The sequence below is a fragment of the Globicephala melas genome, chromosome 4 (genome assembly GCF_963455315.2).
Source record: "Globicephala melas chromosome 4, mGloMel1.2, whole genome shotgun sequence".
In the NCBI taxonomy this organism is placed as follows: Eukaryota; Metazoa; Chordata; class Mammalia; order Artiodactyla; family Delphinidae; genus Globicephala; species Globicephala melas.
The window spans coordinates 126,299,038-126,321,675 of record NC_083317.1 but is presented as its reverse complement, the minus strand read 5'-3'; the positions used below and the strand labels follow the sequence as shown (position 1 = coordinate 126,321,675).

The 22,638-nt window shown below is 43.5% G+C and overlaps 1 pseudogene; it reads right to left on the bottom strand.

Annotated features, from left to right (window-relative positions):
* Positions 1-285: 285 nt before the first annotated feature.
* Positions 286-22,638, bottom strand: part of LOC115862114 (trafficking protein particle complex subunit 1 pseudogene) — a 66,456-nt pseudogene continuing 44,103 nt past the window's right edge.

Below are 22,638 nucleotides of genomic sequence, written 5' to 3'. Positions count from 1 at the left end.
TTTTAGTGATAAGAAGTTTATTCTGTACTTCTCGAAGCATCAGGTAGGGGGTAAAACTGGAGAGGGCCTGATTTGGAGTTGTAGGGACTCTGGTAGGCTTTCTTTCTGTGCCGGGGAGGGCACCAGGGACGGCTGTAGGCTGTTGCCCTGGGAGGGCTACCGAGGGGCTTGACTGGGCTGGGGGTGCTGGGGCGGTGGCACTTGCAGTAGGGGGCCCTCGGGTGAAACAGGTTAGGAAGGGCCCCAGACAGGGATTCTTCTGAGGGGTGAGGTAGAGTGCTTCCTTCAGCCAGCCCGGGTGGAGAAGAAGGGCGGAGAGTGGCCACAGGAGTCCAGTCGGGAGCGGAAGAGCTCATTCTGCACAGTTTGGCCCAGCGAGCACAGGGGATTCTTCACCACCAGCTCCACGTACAGCTCACCGTGGATGTGGTGCAGCACATCTCAGATGGGTCCCACGGCCAAGTCAGTATTCATGACAGCGCTGATCCCAGCGGGCATCTCGTACTAATGGAGTTTGTAACGTCTAGTTTGGAAGGCCAGGAAGCCGTCCTTAATGTCTAGTGGGGACATTTTGCTGACAAAGGAAAGGATAGAGAAGAGCATCCCGTACATCAGCTTGTACTCCTCCTACTTGGGGATCTCTGCTTGCTTCTTGCGGTGCCACTCACAGTAATGCAGACACGCTCCATTCCGGTCAAACAGGTACAGGTTGTGGACAGTCGTGGGGACTTGCTCCGAGTGCCTGTCACTCCATAGTTCCTATCTCTACTTTCTAGGTCTGTCAGTGTCCATAACCCATACATAGTATGTCTATTTGCCCCATGAGAAAGTGTTTCATTCATTAATTAATGCATGCATTTATGCACTTATTTACCCAATAATTGATCCATCTATTCATTTGGGCATGTATTCGTACGTTAGCACAGTCGTTTATTTAGTACACATTGACTATAAGAGTTGTGACTTTAAAAAAAAGAGTTATGGGCTTCCCTGGTGGCGCAGTGGTTGAGAGTCCGCCGGCCGATGCAGGGGACACGGGTTCGTGCCCCAGTCTGGGAAGATCCCACATGCCGCGGAGCGGCTGGGCCCGTGAGCCATGGCTGCTGAGCCTGCGCATCTGGACCCTGTGCTCCGCAGCGGGAGAGGCCACAACAGTGAGAGGCCTGCGTACCGCAAAAAAAAAAAAAAAAAAAAGAGTTATGACTCTTTACTTTGATGCCAGAAGGATTGATGATAATTAGAGACCCAAGTGGGTGCCCAGGGAAAAGTCCCAGGCTCCAGACCTACAGTCCTGTTGCTGGCATTGTGTAAATCGAGATCACAACGGTGCACTGGCCAGCCGTTCTTGGCCCACTAACTTTGACCAAATAAATTCTTGTTTTACTAAACCCAAAGCAAAATGTGCTGACTAAGCCTTCTTTACCTGTAAAATTGTATTACATTTCTTTGTGATAGGAAAGGTTAGAACAACAATATGTGACCTTAACAACTCTGGGCACTGAATCTGCACTATGTCACCTGTGAAAAAAAGAGATGTCCCTTCGTTCAAGTCACAGAATTTATTTGGCAAGTTATGTACCTTTGTGCTAAGAGATGACGGACATTTTTTTTTTTTTTTAAGCAAAATTGACACTCCCCATCCTTAAATAGCTTATAATCCAGTTGGAGAAATAAGGCCAGTCCACCTAGAATTATAGATCATAGAACTAAGGAATGTTTTATGTTGAAAGCTGCTTAAAGACCCATCTGGTCTGAAATTCCCTACCAAGGTGGAACTCCCCATACAAAGTACTCTGCACTAGAGTCTGTCATACAGCATGAAGTAAGTCAGAAAGAGAAAGACAAATACCGTATGCTAACACATATATATGGAATCTAAGAAAAAAAAATGTCATGAAGAACCTCGGGGTAAGACAGGAATAAAGACACAGACCTACTAGAGAATGGACTTGAGGATATGGGGAGGGAGAATGGTAAGCTGTGACAAAGTGAGAGTGGCATGGACATATATACACTACCAAACGTAAAACAGATAGCTAGTGGGAAGCAGCCGCATAGCACAGGGAGATCATTTCGGTGCTTTGTGACCACCTAGAGGGGTGGGATAGGGAGGGTGGGAGGGAGATACAAGAGGGAGGAGGTATGGGAACATATGTATATGTATAACTGATTCACTTTGTTATAAAGCAGAAACTAACACACCATTGTAAAGCAATTATACTCCAATAAAGATGTAAAATAAAATAAAATAAAATAATAAAATCAAAAACAAAACAACAGAATAAAACAAAATAACAAAGTACTTTGCAAATAGTCTTTTCAGCTTTGTACCAACACTCCTCTGGTGAGGAAACTACTATTAATTTTTGTAATTAGAAAAGCTGTATTTGCTTAATGTAACACATTGAAAAAATATGGCAGAGTATCAAAGTAAAAAGTCAAGCCTCACCTCAAATCCCTCACCTCCCTACCATTTGTTACAGGATGCTAAGAATGGCTATTTTCTATACTTGTACAAACACATATATGGACATTTCCACCCCATACTTTCAATTGTAATCTGTTTTTTAAATTAGATAACATATACAATATAAAAATCGAAGGGTATGGGGCTTCCCTGGTGGCGCAGTGGCTGCGAGTCCGCCTGCCGATGCAGGGGACACGGGTTCGTGCCCCGGTCCGCGAAGATCCCACATGCCGCGGAGCGGCTGGGCCCGTGAGCCATGGCCGCTGAGCCTGCGCGTCCGGAGCCTGTGCTCCGCAGCGGGAGGGGCGGCGACGGTGAGAGGCCCGCTTACCGAAAAAAAAAAAAAAAAAAAAAAAATCAAAGGGTATGAAAGAATGTACAATGAAAAGAAAGTCTCTTCTATCCCTCTCCCTCTAGCACCTCAGTTCTGCTCTCCAGAGGCAGCCACTGTTACTACTTTTATATGTATCCTTCCAGGGATAGTCTGTGCGTTTTACAAGCATATATGTTATTATTATTATTATTTTGACCACACTGCATGGCATACGGGTTCCTAGTTCCCTGACCAGGGATCAAACCCACACCCCCTGCAGTAGAAGCATGGAGTTTTAACCACTGGACCACCAGGGAAGTACCTCTTTTTTTTTTTTAACACAAGTGTTAGCAGATTAAATACAATATTTCCCCCTTAATTACATATCTTAGAAATTATTCCATACTTAGAGCAAGCTGCTTTATTCCTTTGAACAGGTGCATAGCATTTCATTGTATGGATGTGTCATAATTTAATAAATCAATCTATTTATGACTATTTTGGGGTTCCTGCCCTTTTGCTATTACAGACAAGGCTGCAATGGATAACTTTGACTATACTACATCTTTTTCATGCACACGCAAGGTTGTGGGATAAATATCTAAAAGGAGAATTGTTGGATCAAAGGGCGGATACATTTGTTATTTTGATAGATATTGCCAGTTGCTCTCAGTAGATGTTGTATCAATTTGTATTCCATTCATCAACTATGAGAGTACTTTTTCCCCATGCTATTACTAGGATATTAATTACTTTTTTTTTTAACTTATGCCAACTTGGTAGGTTAAAAATAGTTACCTTTAGCTGTTTTCATTTGTACTTCTCTTATGAATGAAGTTGAGCATCCTTTCATATATGTGAGAGTCATCGTGTTTATTTTCTGTGTGCCGTCTGTTCATATCCTTTACCTGTTTTTCTATTTTTTTTCTCCTTGTTGCTTTTCTTGTAAATATTAGGCTTTATATATACATACGTTTTTGAAAATAAGAACAACTTTAATTGAAATTTTTTTCCAGTTTGTTATTTCTCTTATGACTTTTTTTTTCCATGCAGGAATTAAAAAAATTTTTTTTAATTTTTTAATTGTTCAATTCAGTGAATGTAAATGAAGTAAGCCAGACAAAGAAAGACCAATATTATATGATCTCACTTATATGTGGAATCTAAAAGAATGGACCTCATAGTAACAGAGTAGGATGCTCATTACTAGAAGCTGGGGGTGGGGGAAATGGAGAGATGTTGGTCAAAGGATACAACTTTTCAGTTATAAGATGAATAACTTTTGGGCTTCCCTGGTGACTCAGTGGTTGAGAGTCCGCCTGCCAAGGCAGGGGACACGGGTTCGTGCCCCGGTCCGGGAAGATCCCACATGCCGCAGAGCGGCTAGGCCCGTGAGCCATGGCCGCTGAGCCTGCGTGTCTGGAGCCTGTGCTCTGCAACAGGAGAGGCCACAACAGTGAGAGGCCCACGTACCACAAAAAAAAAAAAAAAAAAAAAAAGATGAATAACTTTTGGAGACCTAATGTATAGCATGGTGACTAGAGTTAATAATAATGTATTGTACTGAAGTCAACTAACATTGTAGATCAACTAACTAAACTATCTAACTATCAACTAAACTATCTATCAACTAACTATCAACTAAATCAACTAACATTGTAGATCTCAAGGGTTCTTACCACCATCACCAAAAAAAAAAAGGTAACTTGGTGAGGTGACGGATTTGTTAATTAGCTTGATTTTGGTAATCATTTCACAATGTATATCCAAACATCATGTTGTATACCTTAGATATATACAATTTCACTTTCCAATCATATTTCAGTAAAACTGGGGGAAAAAAGCTGAAACTTATTAGTATTTTCTTTTACAGCATCTTGTTTTATCTATTTATTTTAGTGTTTGTTTTACCGTACTGAGCAAAGTTTGTCTATAGCAAGATTACAAAACTTCTACCACGTTCTCTTCTAGTACATTTGTTCTTTCACTTTTCACATTCCAACCTTTCCTCCATCTGTAATTTATTTTGCTTTAAACTATAAAGTAGTGATCCAATTGTATTTTTTTTTTCCAGATTGCTCTTCAGTTTCCTAACACCTTTTATTGAATAACACATTTTTGGGAATTCCCTGGCAGTCCAGTGGTTAGGACTCTGTGCTTCCACCACAGGGGGCATGTGTTCAACCCCTGGCTGCGGAACAAATATCCCACAAACCACCCGGCACAGCCAAAAAAAAAAAAAATCAATTTTTATTTAATTTATTTTTTTGGCCATGCTGCATGGCTTGCGGGATCTTAATTCACTGACCAGGGATTGAACCCGGGCCAAGGCAGCGAAAGCGCCAAGTCCTAACCACTGGACAGCCAGGGAATTCCCTGAATAATCTATTTTTAGAATACTATCTTTATAATAAACTAAATTTATATATATAAATTATATATAAAATTTTACACATATATATGTTTCTGGGCTTTTAATTTTGTTTCATTGATCTATCTGCCTAGTGTTTTTTTTTGTTTGTTTGTTTTTTGTTCTGGCTGCATTGGGTCATCGTTGTTGGGCGCAGGCTTTCTCTAGTTGTGCTGACCGGGGGCTACTCTTCGTTGCAGTGCACGGGCTTCAGTAGTTGTGGAGCATGGGCTTAGTTGCTCCGTGGCATGTGGGATCTTCCCAGAGCAGGGCTGGAACCCGTGTCCCCTGCATTGGCAGGCGGATTCCTAACCACTGCACCACCAGGGAAGTCCCCTGCCTAGTGTTTTTTTTTTTTTCCCTGCCTAGTGTTTAAAAAACAAAATTCAACCAAGTAAATTTGAAGATCTAATTGACTTTATTTGGGTGGAATCTCATCTAGCAACTAGAGGAGCCTCCAAGAAGTTGTACAATATGGAAGGTTTTTATGGGAAGAAGGGTGGGGAAGGGCAGCTATTAGCAAAAGAAAAGAAAAGATTATTTTTAGGCTAGGGCATCTTTTTTTAGAGGAAGGGAGCAGCAAAGGTTTTATCATGCAGATTGGCTCTTCTTGGTTGGGGGAGGCGGGGTGGAAAGGGAGAGGGCCCATGTGACAGATTACCTTACTGGTGCTTGATTGGAAAATTCCAGACTGGTTGGTTAAGATTACATTTCTGGGAGAGGTTGAAACTGCAATTAGATCAGGTATTAAATCTAGGTTTGGCGTCATGGGCTTTTAACATGAGTGATGCCATTTTGGGACTGTGGTTTTCCTTTTAACTTTCCTCATGTCCCTTACCACACTGTTTTTATTATTCTGTGTTTAATATGTTTAATACCTAGAAGAGATGGTCATCTTTTTTTTTCCAGAATTTTCCCAGATATTCTTAGAATATAAATTTTAAAATTGTGTAGTTAAAAAAAACTCGATGTTTTAATCCTGGTTATGTTAAATGTGTAGATTAATTTATTGTGAATTGACATCTTTATAATACTGAGTCTTCCTACCCAATATATGTATTTCCCTCCTCCTATCAGACAATTTTTTGAGGCAACCCATTCTATCATTGGATGATTCTGATAGTTTTTCAATTTCCCGTTGTTTTGAGGTATATCTCTTTATATTTTCTAAGCAATAGTTCTAATTTTGTCATTTGAAACTATACAGGAGTTAACATTTAAAGTGTTAAACATGATCTACAAAAAGCTACATCAGCGCTTCTCAACCTTCTACATCATGGAACACAAAGGAAATCGTAACTGTGCAGTGAACACTGGGGTAAGTAGATGAACTTCTTGCAATCCAAGGTGATGGTGTTGGTGAGGAGAGAAGCAGCTGCTCCAAGCCCTAGTTCTGCTGACTTGCTGAGGGAGCTACAGCTGGGACCCTGTGAAACCCCCCTAGGGCACATCATCTGGGAGGCTCTTCACTAGAAGTTCCACTCCTTGCCCCTCTCCACCTCATTTCTGCTCCCCAGACCTGCTTTTCTTTCTAGACCTTAATATACCAAGCACATTCTCTCTCTCTTTTATTTAAAATTTATTTATTTCATTTATTTTTGGCTATGTTTTCGTTGCTGCGCGCGGGCTTTCTCTAGTTGCAGTTGCAGTGAGCGGGGGCTACACTTTGTTGCGGTGCGCGGGCTTCTCATTGCGGTGCGTGGGCTTCTTATTGTGTTGGCTTCTCTTGTTGCGGAGCACGGGCTCTAGGCGTGCGGGCTTCAGTAGTTGTGGTTCATGGGCGCAGTAGTTGTGGCTCACGGGCTCTAGAGCTCAGGCTCAGTAGTTGTGGTGCACGGGCTTACTTGCTCCACGGCATGTGGGATCTTCCTGGACCAGGGCTCGGACCCTTGTCCCCTGCATTGGCAGGCGGATTCTTAACCACTGCACCACCAGGGAAGCCCCGCACGTTCTCTTTTCGGAACCTTTGCCTTTGCTCTTTCCTCTGCCTAGCTGGCTATGGCCCCAGAAGTTCGCACAGCTGGCTACTCATTCTCTAGCTCACTGGGCAATCATACCTAAAGGAGCACCCCTCTCCTGCCCCAAGTCATGCTACTTTCTTGGTATCACGTCAGTTTTAGAAATTTCCAGATGATTTGTGTGTTTGTTGTCTCTCTCCCCACCACTAGAATATAAGCTCCAAAAAGGCAGAAGTCATGTCTGTTTTGTTCTCTTCTGTCCCCAGAGCCTTACACAGTGCCCTGCCCATGCACTCAGTTTGCTCTGTGAATGAGCAAAAGGGCTTCCTACTCTGGATTTTGAAGGATCTTTTTCATGACCACTTCAGTTCTTATTCCCAGCTTGACCTCTCTGTACCTACCTACCTACTTCCCACAACCAAACTTCTTGGTCTGATCAAAGGGCTGCTGGAGGAACTGTCCAGCCAGTTATGACTCCTGCTATCTACACTGACTCCCCACTGCTTTGGCCATCCTGGCCACAGAGACACCACAGGACCTTATCATCCCCCTGGCAGAACCCAGATAATACTGTCTGCAGTATTCTCAGGATCCGTTCAGTTTAGTAACCTTATCAAAAACGGAAATGAGGTTAACTTGGCAGGAAATGAGGTCAGTTTGGCAACTGTTGGTGAAACATTGTACAATGTAAGAGTTAACAGTCTGAGTTAACAAAGCAAGCCATGTCATACAGCAGTGCAATAGGAAGATCAAATGGACCATGAGCCGTGCAGGGCAATTTGGGCTCAGAGAGGGAATATCCCAGTAAACTGATGATGGATCGCTTTCTGTGTACCTTGGACAGGTGAGTGAGTGTATAGTGGAGCACTGCTGAGTCATCCCAACCTGGGATAAAGATCTCTCAGGGCATTGTAGGAGAATGGCTTTGGTTAAAATCAATAAGCACCATTTTTTAAGCCTCCCATACCCTGTGCTAAGCATCTGTTATCTCTACTCCTCCCAATATCCCTAAGTTGGTGATGTTAACCATTTCAGAGAGAATGAAAAGGAAATTTAAATGACTAAAGGACCTACCCAAGGTCTCAGGGTGTGTGATAAGGCAGGGAGTCAATCCAGCCCACACACCCACCCCAATTGCTCCCCCCTTTTTTTTCCTACGCTAAATGAGGAGGAAAATGCAAATATAGGGCTCTAATCTATTTGTTGTTTTACTTTTTTTTTTTTTGCGATACGTGGGCCTCTCCCTGTTGTGGCCTCTCCCGTTGCGGAGCACAGGCTCCGGACGCGCAGGCTCAGCAGCCATGGCTCACGGGCCCAGCCGCTCCGTGGCATGTGGGATCTTCCCGGACCGGGGCACGAACCCATGTCCCCTGCATCGGCAGGCGGACTCTCAACCACTGCGACACCAGGGAAGCCCCAATCTATTTTTTTAAATTGAAGTATAGTTGATTTACAACGTTGTGCTTCATTTCTGCTATAGAGCAACGTGACTCAGTTATACACATATATACATTTTTTAAAATATTCTTTTCCATAATGGTTTATCCCAGGAGATTGGATATAGTTCCCTTTGCTATACAGTCTAATGAATTCTTTTGCAAGCAAACATCAGTTTGAATCTATCTACTGGGATATAACATGCTTAATCAATTCTGAAATGTTATATTTAAGCCTTTGGAATTATTCTTGTTAATGGGCCACATACAGAAATAGAAGTTGAGTCAATATAGAAAGAAAATCTACAGAAAAGTCTAGGATGGTTATCAGAGATGATCAGCACACTCAAATTTCCATATGTTACAGTCCATCAAAGCTAATAGATATAAAAGCTAATCAACAGAATAGACCCATAAATGAAAATAATGATGCTATTAATGTAGATGAGGGGGCTTCCCTGGTGGCTCAGTGGTTGAGAATCTGCCTGCCAATGCAGGGGACATGGGTTCGAGCTCTGGTCTGGGAAGATCCCACATGCCGCGGAGCAACTAAGCCCGTGCGCCACAACTACTGAGCCTGCGCTCTAGAGCCTGCGAGCCACAACTACTGAGCCCGCGTGCCACAACTACTGAAGCCCGCGCGCCTAGAGCCCGTGCTCTGCAACAAAAGAAGCCACCGCAATGAGAAGCCCGCACACCGCAACAAAGAGTAGCCCCCGCTCGTCACAGCTAGAGAAAGCCCGTGCGCAGCAACGAAGACCCAACACAGCCAAAAATAAATTAATTAAATAAATTAATTTTTAAAAAATGTAGATGAGGGATACAGTTGAGCTGATTAACCTCCTGTTTCAGCCACATCTTTCCTGAACTTGTGAAGACCATGCTGCAATTATAACCAGAAAGAACAGGGGCTAATTAGAATGATAACTCCATGTGGAGGATATTTAAAGTTTTCATTGCAGGCTCTTATCTCCCCATTTCTCCTGGATAATTATCACCACTGGCTGCCTCCCCCTCCCTCACTGCTAATGACACACACACACACACACACACACACACACACACACACACACACACACACACACACACACACACACACACACCTCTGGCAGTACACCAGGATGTTTGAACTGGCACTAGGGAAAGGAGTAAAGTTCTTCTTGGCTGGGAGGTGCAGTCTGAAAACTGCCAACAGCTATTGTTCCATTCACTTGTAGAAACTTGACTGAGACAAAGTGGTTGACCTACAGAGAGATGCACAGACAAGAAAAGGAAGGGGAGAAAGAGAGAGTCAGTCTTACTTGCCATTGCCCTTGAGGCTGTTTCTGTGGTCGTCTAAGCTAGTAGAGCTGGGTTTCTTTCACTTGGCAGGCTAACTGTTTACCGTTTTCATTCCAAGCACCTCAACCATCAGCTTTCTATTGGCTGTTTGAGGTTCATCCCTTCTGATGGGGGAGAATTCTGTCTTGTGTGTATTGGTGTGTGTGCGTGTGGCCTCACCCATTCTTTCCTGGGAAATCTTTCCAGTCTCCGCCCCTACCAGCCATGTGTTCTCAGGGACTGTACATAAGTTTTAATACTCACTTGAAATAAAGTGAATTCTACTTTTTAGGTCAGCCTCATCTGTTTAAAAAGAATCTGTTTGGTGTTTTTCTTTCATTTTACCCCTAAAACTAGATGTGGGCAATCCTTGGTGTAAACTGTGGAATAGAAGATAAAGCACTAGAATGGACTCAGGGGCCCGGATCCTCGCCTGGCTGTGTGACCTTGTGCAAGTTTCTTGAAAGTTTTTGAATCTGTCTTCGTCTGTTAAATGAAATGAGTATGTGCAAACATCTAGTACAATGCCTGGCACACATTGCATGCTCAGTAAATGTTTGTGAAATGAATAATTTAATGAGGGAATTGAATCCTAGTGTCCCTTTTTGAGTTTACTATATGGACAGTAAATTCCTTTTGGTCTTTAGAGCTCTACCCCACTCTTAGTCCACTGAGACCAAAGGTTATACCCCTCCTCTCCTGTTTGTTGAAATATCAAAGCCCTGGAAGACAGCATTTGATTGGCAGAGCTTCTGTCACATGCCCCAAGGGGGCAGTGAGAGGAGCTTCCTATTGAAAGAATCTTCTAGGGACACTTGCAGCTTCCTAGTAATTAATTTATGCTCAGGAACTACTAGTAAAGTGAATACCAAGGCAAACTTATCATAAAATAATCACACTATACTTCAAAATCAAATATATTCATGGAGTCAATTATTTGTGCCTTTTCCCCACTCCTTTGGGAGAATAATCGGATTTGTCTACTGAAACTCAACAGCTTTGCCATCAACCAAAAACATTTATGAAGCTTCAGACTATGGTAGAAGAGCAGGGGATGTAAAGAGGTGGCAGGTCCAAACCTTAATCATGAAGACCTTGGCCATTGCAAAGACAATATTACTGCCATAGTGTTCATTTATAAATCAGCAAGTATGTTTGCTATAGGAACTTCTAAAATATTCTAGGGTCTAGATTGTGACAGCAGAGGACCAGAGGATTTTTTTTGGGAGGGGGCCATGTTGGCCGGCTGGCGGATTTTAGTTCCCGGACCAGGGATTGAACCCACATCCTCGTCAGTGAAAGTGCGGAGTCCTAACCACTGGACCACCAGAGAATTCCCAAAGAGGATTTTATTTGTTATTGTTTCCCAGTTTTACTGAGCTATAACTGACATAACATTGCATTATATTAAGGTATAAACATAATGATTTGATATATGAAGCTTGCAAAATGATTACTGTTAAGGGATTTTGAAACACTCTCAGTAACTTTCATTTTGGGTTCTGTAATGGATTTTCATCTCCTTATTGACTCTTGTATACTAAATGTTTATTTCCTCTGATTATAAATGTATCCGTGGATTCTTATCCCATAGTGTATAAGATCACTATTATATAAAGTTCAGATGCTAGCGTAACTGGTGGCTCCTTCTCCAGACGTCAGGGCCCGCTCACTGAGGTGCAGGTTCTGTGCACCCCAGCAGATGCAGTCCTGCGCAGGCGCAGCTGGAACCCCTACGGAGTAGTTTTCTGACTAAGACTGACCGAAGGTTGGCTTGCTCCTCCTGCGGTTAAGTTTAAAGGAGCATTTTCCAAGGGTCTTTTCTAAACCAGAAATGTAGATTTGCCCTTGTGGTCTAGGTAAACACTTTCCCTCCTGAATTAGGCTCAAGTGTTAAGGAATCTCATGGTGCAGTAAATGCCCTTATTCAGGTTCACACCACCTTGCAACCCGATTAAAGGGAGCAAAGTTTAGACTCTGTGGGGTCCTGATCCTGGCAGAAGCAGTGACCAGTCTCACCTGGGGAGACTTCTTTTACTAACTGTTGTCTTTTGAGTAGTTGTTTTCAATAATCAGCGTCAGCCACAGCCAGGGGATCCTCAGTCCCCTTTTCTGACCCTCAAGCCCAATCAGTCCTGCACCTTGGAATGCCTTTTCTTCCTGCTTACCCCAGAGCAGCCTGAAGATAGTGGATCCTGCTGGGCCATTCCTGTGCCCTGGGGCTAGGATCTGGAGTTTCAAGTCATCAGCAAGGGAGAGTCCTTCCTGAGCTTGTGGCCTTGTCTTTCACCCAAAGGCAGAGCTTGAAAGAAGATAGTGACTTCAAAGGAAGAGGGAGAATTCCAGACTAGAGATAAGCTCCAGAGAAAGTTAAAGAAAGAAGGATAAACAGAATTTGAATACCATTCAGTCTGTCAACTAGGTTAAAAAATTAGTCATACATAGAAAAGGAGCTGAAAAGATTAACATTAAAATGTTGACAGATTTTTCTTTTCTTAAAATTGATTTATTTAATTTATTTTTGGCTGCGTTGGTGCGTGGGCTTTCTCTAGTTGCGGTGACGGGGGGGGGGGTGGGGGGGTGGGCAGCTACTCTTCATTGCAGTGAACTGGCTTCTCATCGCGGTGGCTTCTCTTGTTGCGGAGCACGGGCTCTAGGCGCACGGGCTCAGTAGTTGTGTCTTGCGGGCACTAGAGCGCAGGCTCAGTAGTTGTGGCACACAGGCTTAGTTGCTCCACGGCATGTGGGATCTTCCCCGACCAGGGCTCGAACCTGTGTCCCCTGCATTGGCAGGCGGATTCTTAAGAACTGCCACCAGGGAAACCCCAGATTTTTCTTTTAATATGAGATTACAGCTGATTTTTCTTCTTTTTAAAAAATAATTATTCTTTTTTATTGACATATCATTGATTTACAATGTTGTGTTAATTTCTGCTGAACAGGGCAAAGTGATGCAGTTTTCTTCATATCCTTTCTACCAGTAGGTGTTACCTTTTCCATTTATTTATTTATTTATTTTTAGCACTGGCTTTAGGCGCCGGGGCTTAGTAGTTGTGGAGCATGGGCTTTGTTGTTCTGTGGCATGTGAGATCTTCCCGGACTAGGGCTTGAACCCCTGTCTCCCGTAATGGCAGGCAGATTCTTAACCACTGCGCCACCAGGGAAGTCCCTACCTTTTCCTTTTTTAAGTTGGGTTTTTTTTGTTTGTTTGTTTTTGGTTTTGTTTGTTTGTTTTTGTGGTACGCAGGTCTCTCACTCTTGTGGCCTCTCCCATCGTGGAGCACAGGCTCCAGACGCGCAGGCTCAGCGGCCATGGCTCACGGGCCCAGCTGCTCCGCGGCATGTGGGATCTTCCCGGACCGGGGCACGAACCCGTGTCCCCTGCATCAGCAGGCGGACTCTCAACCACTGCGCCACCAGGGAAGCCCTAATGACTGGTTCTTATGCAGTACAAATGCATATCTTCTTTGCTTCAGCTTGGGACAGTTATGAAGGGCAATCGTAGCTTCAGAGCTCCCCCAGGGATTGCTGCAGCCTCTGTTGCAACCTGCTACTACTTGGCAACCTAACTTCTCTCTTGGCCGCATCTCACTTCTCTCATTCCCTCACAGATGTTTCTGAAAGTACTTCCCAATAACCCACGCGCACACAAGTTTGTCTGATGGTCTGTTTCCTGGGGTACCCAGCCTACTGCCATAGGCAATAAATTATTGAGTGATGGAGTGTAGGTGGGTGGGTTTTTCACATTTTGCTCCCTTACATAAACTGGAATAATTTATTTATAAGACTTGTATAATTTTTAATTTGTGTTTAAATATTACCATTAAATAGAAACTATAATAACAAGGTTGAGCTAAATTTTAAAAAAGAAACTCTCATGCCCCCATAACTCTCCCCTTTCCCACCCAGTAGTCTCACTACTGTAGCACAAGTCATTTCATTTCTATGTACTTCCCTGAGCAGGGATCACACATGGTCATATTTTTGCCTGGCTTGCTGTGGTGGAAGGAACCACATAGTAATGAAGATTTCTCATAAAGGTGGACTTTTCACTGCTCTATATGAATGCTGAAAGAGCAAGGCACACTTGAACCAGAACAGGCATTCAGAGCATTCTGAGAGCCATTGTCTCCCGCTTGGGTCCAGAGCGGGTGAGTGAGTTGTATTCCATGAAAAAGGAAATTCCTGGAGGAACTTCACTTCATATCACACAGCCTCTGAGCCAAAGGAGCAGAACTGAAATTCAGGGTTCTGAGCTGCAGATTCTCAGTGCAGCTTTCTTTCCACCAAAGAAAGTCTCCATTTTCTTTTTCTTTCTTTTGTGTGTGTGTGGGGGGAGGGGTCACGCCATGCAGCTTGTAGGATGACCTGGGATTGAACCTGTGGATTCCTAACCATGGGGCCACCAGGGAGTTCATTCCATTTTCTAAAGGCTGAATATTCTCTGATTAGGATCCTCCTCTAGATGAACAGAGCAGGTGTCTATTCTCTGACAAGGGCAGAGGAACTCTTGTCCTTGGAATGGAAGAGAATAGAGAAACCTGTTCAAAGGACCTGCTAATCTCTGGTCACCCTGAGGAAGTATCTGTGGTCCTCAGCTGCACAGGAGTCACTTCCTCCCCCAACTTTTCTCCAGAGTTGTATTCTCAGGTTTCCCTGGGGACTGATCTCTAGAAGCTGTGGGGAAACACTCTCCCACTAGTTATTGTCACACATCCATGAAACTCCCCATTTAGGAGTCAATAGCTCAGGTTGGGCAATGAACAATTAACCACAAATGGGGCGGTTGGAGACTTCCCTCAAAACTGAGGAATTTCAAAATTGTCTATGTTTGTTGATCCAGGACAGTTGTGCTTTATAACAAGTGTTGATGAGGATGTGGAGAAATTGGAAGCTTTGTGCATTGTTGGCAGGAACGTAAAATGTTACAGCCTCTGTGGAAAACATTATGGCAGTTCCTCAAAAAATTAAAACTGAAATTACCATACGATCCAGCAAACTCACTTCTGGAAGTATGTATGTATCTGGAAGAATTGAAAGCAAGGTCTCAAAGAGATATTCTCACACCCACGTTTGCAGTGGCATTATTCACAACAGGTAAAATGTATAAGCAAGCCAAGTGTCAGCTAATTAATGAATGGATAAACAAAGTGCTATATACATACAATGGAGGATTATTCAGCCTTAAAGAGGAAGAAATCCTGATACATGCTACAACATGGATGAATTTTGAGTATATCATGCTATGTGAAATTAGCCAGTCACAAAAAGACAAATGCTGTATGTATGATTTCACCTACGTGAGGTATCTAAATTAGTTAAATTAATAGAGACGGAAAGTTGAATGGTGGTTGCCAGGGGGAGGGGAATGCGGGGAGTTGCTTAATGGGCATAAAGTTTCAGTTCTGCAAGATGGAAAAGTGCTGGTGATTGGTTGCAAAACAATGTGAACACAGTTAACATTACTGAAGTGTACGCTAACAAATGGTTAAGATGATAAATTTTAAGTTATGTGTTTTTACAATTAAAAAACATAAAGCACCAAATGAACAGGTCAAAAAGCAAATTAGATATAACTGAAGAGGGAATTAATAAACTAGAAGATATAGCTGCAGAAATTATTCAGAATGCAAAACAGAGAAACAAAGAGATGTTAGGAAACATGAATGATGCAATGAGAGGTCTAACACACAGACAACTGGGCTCCAGAAGAAAAGAATATAGAAAATAGATATTATTCAAACACAAAATGCCTGAGAAATTTTCCAGAATTGGTGAAAAATATGAACTCTCTGGTTCGGAAATCAGAATGAATCTCAAGAATAAAAATAAATAAAAATAAATCCAAACTTATAGACTTTTTTTTTTTTTCTTTTTTTGCTGTGCTGCATGGCTTGTAGGATCTTAGTTCCCCAACCAGGGGTTGAACTCGGGCCACTGCAGTGAAAGCTCCAAGTCCTAACCACTGGACCGCCAGGGAATTCCCCAAACCTACAGTCTTTATAGGGAAACTGCAGAAGATTGAAGACAGGGAGACTATATTAATAGCATCTTGAGAGCAACACAGATGCATGATCAACTACTGAAGGCTGTAGGTAAATGGGTAAGTAGGCAATGGTACGTCACACAATGTGTACATTGTACATTAATACATGGAATAGTCAGTGCTAAAAGAAATAAGCTATCAAGTTGTAAAAAGATATGGAGGAAACTTAAATGCATATTACTAAGTGAAAAAAGCCAATCCGAAAAGGCTACATACTGTATGATTCCAAGTATATGACATTCCAGAAGAATGCAAAAAAGTTTTGCAAAAACATTGAGATGGTAAAGAGATGAGTGGTTGGCAGGGGTTATTGGGGAGGGAGGGATGAATAGGTGAAGCACAGGATTTTTAGGGCAGTGAAACTATTCTGTATGATAATATAATGGTGGATACATAGCATTATACATTTGTCCAAACTCATAGAATGTACAACACCAAGAGTGAAACCTGACGTAAACGATAAACTTGGAGTGATAATGATGTGTTAATGGAAGTTCATCGATTGTAACAAATGTACCTACCACTCTGGTGACTGATGTTGATAGTAAAGACAGTCTGTGTGTGTGTAGAGGTCTGGGGTAAATAGGAACTCCTTGTACTTTCCACTCAATTTTGCTGTGAGTCTAAAACTCTGAAAAATAAAGTCTATTAAAAAAATCCAAGAGGGCTTCCCTGGTGGCGCATTGGTTGAGAATCTGCCTGCCAATGAAGGGGACACGGGTTCGAGACCTGGTCTGGGAAGATCCCACATGCCATGGGGCAGCTGGGCCCATGAGCCACAACTACTGAGCCTGCGCATCTGGAGGCTGTGCTCCTCAACAAGAGAGGCTGCGACAGTGAGAGGCCCGTGCACCGTAATGAAGAGTGGCCCCCCACTCGCCGCAACTAGAGAAAGCCCTCACACAGAAACGAAGACCCAACACAGCCAAAAATAAATAAATAAAAATAAGTTAAAAAAAAAATCCAAGAGGATGAAAGACCACCCAAGCATCCAGAAAGAAAAACAAATAACCAACAATAAAAGGACAATTACACTGACAGCAAATATCTTAAAACAAAACAATAATTAAAAAAAACCTTTTAACGAACAGACTTGTGGTTGCCAAGGGGGAGGGGGAGTTGAGGAAAGGTTGGATTGGGAGTTTAGCATTAGAAGATGCAAACTATTATACATAGAATAAACAAAATGGCCCTATTGTATAGCACTGGGAACTATATTCAATATCTTATGATAAACCATAATGGAAAAGAATATGAAAAAGAATGTACATATATGTATAACTAAATCACTTTGCTGTACAGCAGAAATTAACACAACATTGTCAGTCAGCTATACTTCAATAAAATACATTTAAAAAAAAAAGAAGCAAATCCAAATAGATTCGAGAAGCTGCAAAAAAAAAATTTTTTTTTTAAATACACATAACAGGGACTTCCCTGAAGACACATTGGTTAAGAGTCCGCTTGCCAACTCAGGGGACATGGGTTTGATCCCCGGGCCGGGAGGCTCCCACATGCAGCAGAGCAGCTGGGCCCGTGTGCCACAACTACTGAGCCTGTGCTCTGGAGCCCGTGAGCCACAACTACTGGCCCCGTGCGCTTGGAGCCTGTGCTCTGCAACAGGAGAGACCACTGCAGTGAGGAGCCTGGGCAACGCGATGAAGAGTAGCCTCTGCTCGCTGCAACTAGAGAAAGCCCGTGTGCAGCAAAGAAGACCCAATCCAGACAAAAATAAAAAATTAGGGCTTCCCTGGTGGCGCAGTGGTTGAGAGTCTGCCTGCCGATGCAGGGGACACGGGTTCGTGCCCCGGTCCAGGAAGGTCCCACATGCCGCAGAGCGACTAGGCCCGTGAGCTACGGCCACTGAGCGTGTGCGTCTGGAGCCTGTGCTCCGCAACGGGAGAGGCCACAACAGTGAGAGGCCCGCATACCGCAAAAAAAAAAAACAACAAAATACAAACAAAAAAATTAAAATAAAGTAAAATACACATAACAAGAATTTAAGGTTGGTTATTGCTAGGTATGGTCACGCCCTATTCCCCTACTCCCTTATCCCTACCCTCTGTTTGTCTTCATTAATGTGGATGGTAGCTTTTATTTTCTAAGTAGGAGAAGGGATAGGCCAAGGTGAAGGAAGAGAGGAGAAAGTTTATTGAGGGAGGAAAGGGTGTTTGGTTTTAAATAGTGATATTGACCTTGGGAGAGAAGAGATCTAGAAAGGCCATTGGTCCATCTCCATTTTAGGGGGGTAAGATTATTCCTACATCAGTCTCTATGGGCAGGGGACCACTGCAGACACTTTCAGTGATGGTGCCCATTGTATAGGAGCTTAGAACTCTAGATACATGATCTCATTCAGTCTCTGAGAGAAGTTGCTCACCAGCTCCGTTAGACGATGCCAACCACAACATTTCTAGATATCTTGGTTGGTGTTATGCTTCCTGTTCTTTGTTGGTTGACATTCTGCAGTTTCCCTCTGATTCCAGCATTTCTTTTTGCTTATGAGCAGAGTAAGGCAGGATAAGGTTTTGAAAATTTTTATCTCCAGCCTGAACCTTTCTCAGGAACTCCAGGCTGCTAACTGAATATTGCCACTGGAATGTCTAAATAAGCATCTCAAATTTAACATGTCCAAAAATCAAGCTCTTGATTTAGTCCTTTCAACTTGCTTGTCTTGCTCTTTTTCCTCTCTCAGAAAATGGCAACACCACCCTTTGAGATGCTTAGGCCCAATACCTGGAAGCATCTTTCTCTTCTTCTGTCTCTCGTACCTCATGTCCAATCCATCAGGGAATCCTGTTGGCTCTATCTTTCAAAATATATCCAGAATCCAACCACCTCTCATCACCTCCACTACTACCATACTGGTCCAAGTCTCCATCATCTCTTAGTTGGATTACTGCAATAACCTCCTTAACAGTCACCCATGGTAGGACTGCACTAAATAATTGTTGAATGAATAAACGAAGCAATTCTCAGGTATGAGTTATCTTTGGCGGTTTGATGGGTCATGGTTAATCTTGAGACCCTTTACCATATTTTGGAGAGAGAGTGAGAAGAAGTAGTATTTGGGCAGCAAATACTGTGGGTCCATGGAGGAGACAATGGAGTGGAAAGTTGAAGCAAACTTGAAAAATACAGGAGAGAGGAATCAGTAGACTTGGGACTCTGAGTGGGAATCAGCAAAGACAATCCAGGTCACTGAGTGTCCTTGTCCCTGCTGTTGTGATTGCCTATCCTTTGCCTGTATAGAGAGCCTGACTGGATACCCTGCTTCCCTCTGTTGACCCATCCAACCTGGGGTCCTGTGAGGTGATTTCCATGAAGCCTGGAGGTGAATGACCCTCACTGAAGACCAGGTGAAGAGCAGTTTCCTTCTGAGCTTCAGAGATGCCTCCAATGAGGGAGGGAATTGAGTGGATCAGGCAAGCTCCTGGAACTCGGGCTGAAGAGGAAAGTAAAGGAAGGCATCTAGGTGTGGCTTGGCCTGAGACTGCTTCCTCTGCTGCTGGGCAGCCCCATGTCCCCTTCTCCTCCCTCTCCCCATAGGAGACCCAGCAGCTGCTTCCAACAGTCTGGGTCTTCTGCCTATATTAAGAGCCCTTCCAGAAGTTCATCCTTCTTTCCCCTGACTCTTCTTAGCCATTCTTCCAGTAGGCACCTAAGGCCTGGTCCCCTTCTCTTGGTCACTCAGGGACTCTTCTCCAGACCAGCTAATGGAATCCGGTTTGGAGAAAGTGCTTGGCTGGGTCCCCTACATGTTGAGTTCAATTTCTTCCTCTGGGTGTGTTTTAGCTTCCAACTGGGATCTTTGCCATAGTAATCATAATAACCACACTCTGCATGGAGGATCTTAAAGCTATATAGGCAAACAAACAGAAAGGAGTTCTTAAGGAAAGTCAAGTAGTTATCAGAATCTCCCACCCCACCAGACCCGGAAGCTCTATACTCGCCTCCCCATAACTTAGTGAACATTGTTTAAGCAGCTTGAAATTCTTTCTACAACCACATGGAAATTGGACATCCTGAGGGAAAGGGAAGTTTCCCCACCCCAACCCTGCTCCTCCCCAAGCCCTCCCCTTCCAGCCAGTAGCAGTGTTATTCACCTGACTGCTTGAGAGAAAAACCTAGAAGTTCACCTTCATTTTTCCTTATCCCTCACCTCTCATCCTGTGTATCAACAAGGCGTACTGTATATGCAACTAGAGATGATCATACTAAGTGAAGTAAGTCAGAAGGAGAAAGACAAACACCATATGACATCACTTATATGTGGAATCTAAAATATGACACAAATGAACCTATCTATGAAACAGAAACAGAATCACGGACCTAGAGAACAGACTGGTGGTTGCCAAGGGGGAGGGGGTTGGGGGAGGGATGGAGTGGGAGGTTGGGGTTAGCAGAGGTGGGCTGTTATATACAGAATGGATGAGCAACAAGGTCCTTTTATAGCACAGAGAACTATATTCAATATCCTATGATAAACCATAATGGAAAAGAATGTTTTAAAAAAGAAGGTATAGGGACTTCCCTGGTGGCGCAGTGGTTAAGAATCTGCCTGCTGGATGTGGGCCCAGTGCGACTGCATTGTCTGATTTTTCAAGAGAGGCCAGAAAGTGGGTTTTCATATAAAATCTCCTGAATCTGAAGTATTGACAACAAATTCAACTGAAAAATAATTATAACTGGGGGTGCTTCTGGACTGCTGGCCATGTTCTTACCTTGACCTGGGTGATAGTGGCAAGGGTGTTTATTTTATACCTAGTTGTTAAGTTGAACATGTAGGTTTTAAATAATTATCTGTGTGTATGATATGTTTCATAATAAAAAAATATGTTTTTAAAAGGAAAAAAAAAAAAAAGAATCTGCCTGCCAATGCAGGGACATGGGTTTGATCCCCGGTTCGGGAAGATCCCACATGCCACAGAGCAGCTAAGCCCGTGCACCACAACTACTGAGCCTGCGCTCTAGAGCTCGTGAGCCACAAATACTGAGCCCGTGCACCACAACTACTGAAGCCCGTGTGCCTAGAGCCCGTGCTCCACAACAAAGACAAGCTACCGCAATGAGAAGCCCACGCACCGCAATAAGGAGTAGCCCCCACTCACTGCAACTAGAGAAAGCCCATGAGCAGCAACGAAGACCCAACACAGCCAAAAATAAATAAATAAGTAAATTAATTAATCAAAAATTTAAAACTAAAAAAATAAAATAGAAGGTATATGTGTGTGTGTGTGTATATATAACTGAATCACTTTGCTGTATAGCAGATATTAACACTACTTTGTAAATCAACTATACTTAAAAAAAAAATTCAGGGCTTCCCTGGTGGCGCAGTGGTTGAGAGTCTGCCTGCCGATGCAGGGGAAACGGGTTCGTGCCCCGGTCCAGGAAGATCCCACATGCCGCGGAGCGGCTGGGCCCGTGAGCCATGGCCGCTGAGCCTGCGCGTCCAGAGCCTGTGCTCCGCAACGGGAGAGGACACAACAGTGAGAGGCCCGCGTACCGCAAAAAAAAAAAAGTTCATTAAAAACAAAAGAAGAAACACAACAAAACAAAACAAAAAAAGAACAAGGCCTGCTGTGTCTACAGAATATGCCCAGAATCTATTTTCTTCTCTTCACCGCTTAGTGACCGTTGTGTTTGTGTTGAACAACTGCAGTGATGTGCTAACTGGTCTTCCTGCTTCTACTCTTGTCCTGCTGTAGATCACTCCCCCCAGAGCAGCCAGAGCCATCTTTCAGGGACAAGCCCATCCCACTATTATTCTGCTCATAACCCTCCAAAGGCTCCCACAGAACTTCTGATACATTTCAAACTTCTTACCACAGTGCGCGAGGCTCTGCATGATACGGCTCCAGCCTTCCTCTCCCACCACACGTCTTATTACCCTCCCCCTCAGCCACATGGCCTTACCTGCTCCTTCAGTGTGCCAAGTTTGTTCCTGCCTTAGAGCCATGGGAGTCGTTAGCAATGCTTAAAATGCTTTGTGAAGATTTCTTCATGGCTGGCTCCTTAGTATTTAGGACTTAACTCAGTACTATTGCTCCCTAATGAAACACCCCCAAACTCAGTGGCTTCAGAACAGCAGTTATCTGTTTCGCTTATTATCTATCTGTAATATGGGTAGGGCTTGATGAGGAAGATGCATTTTTGTTCCACATGGCGACAGCTGGGGCAAATCAACCGAGATCTGAGGATCTGCTTCAAAGATGGCTCACTTTCATGGCTGGCACACTGGGGCTGGCAGTCGTCTGTTAGTTAAACCAGGGTTGAAGGCGAGGGACCTTGGTTGTTCAAGGGGTCCCAAGAGAGTCAGGTGGAAGCTGTGATGTCTTTTATGACCCAGCCTAAGAAGTCACATAGCATCACTTCTATTGTACTTTATTAATTTTGCAAGTCGAAACACCTGTCCAGGGACTTCCCTGGCGGTCCAGCAGTTAAGACTCCGGGCTTCCACTGCAGGGAGCGCAGGTTCCATCCCTGGTCAGGGAACTAAGATCCCACACGCTGCGCGGCCAAAAAGTAAATAAATAAATAAATATTAAAACAAACAAACAAACAAACAAAAAGAAACACCTGTGCAAGTTCAAGTGGAGGAAACACAGGCTCTACCACTTGAAGGGGGAGTGGCAGGGTTCTGCAACAGCACACAGAAATAGGAATACTGCTTTTCCGGATGACT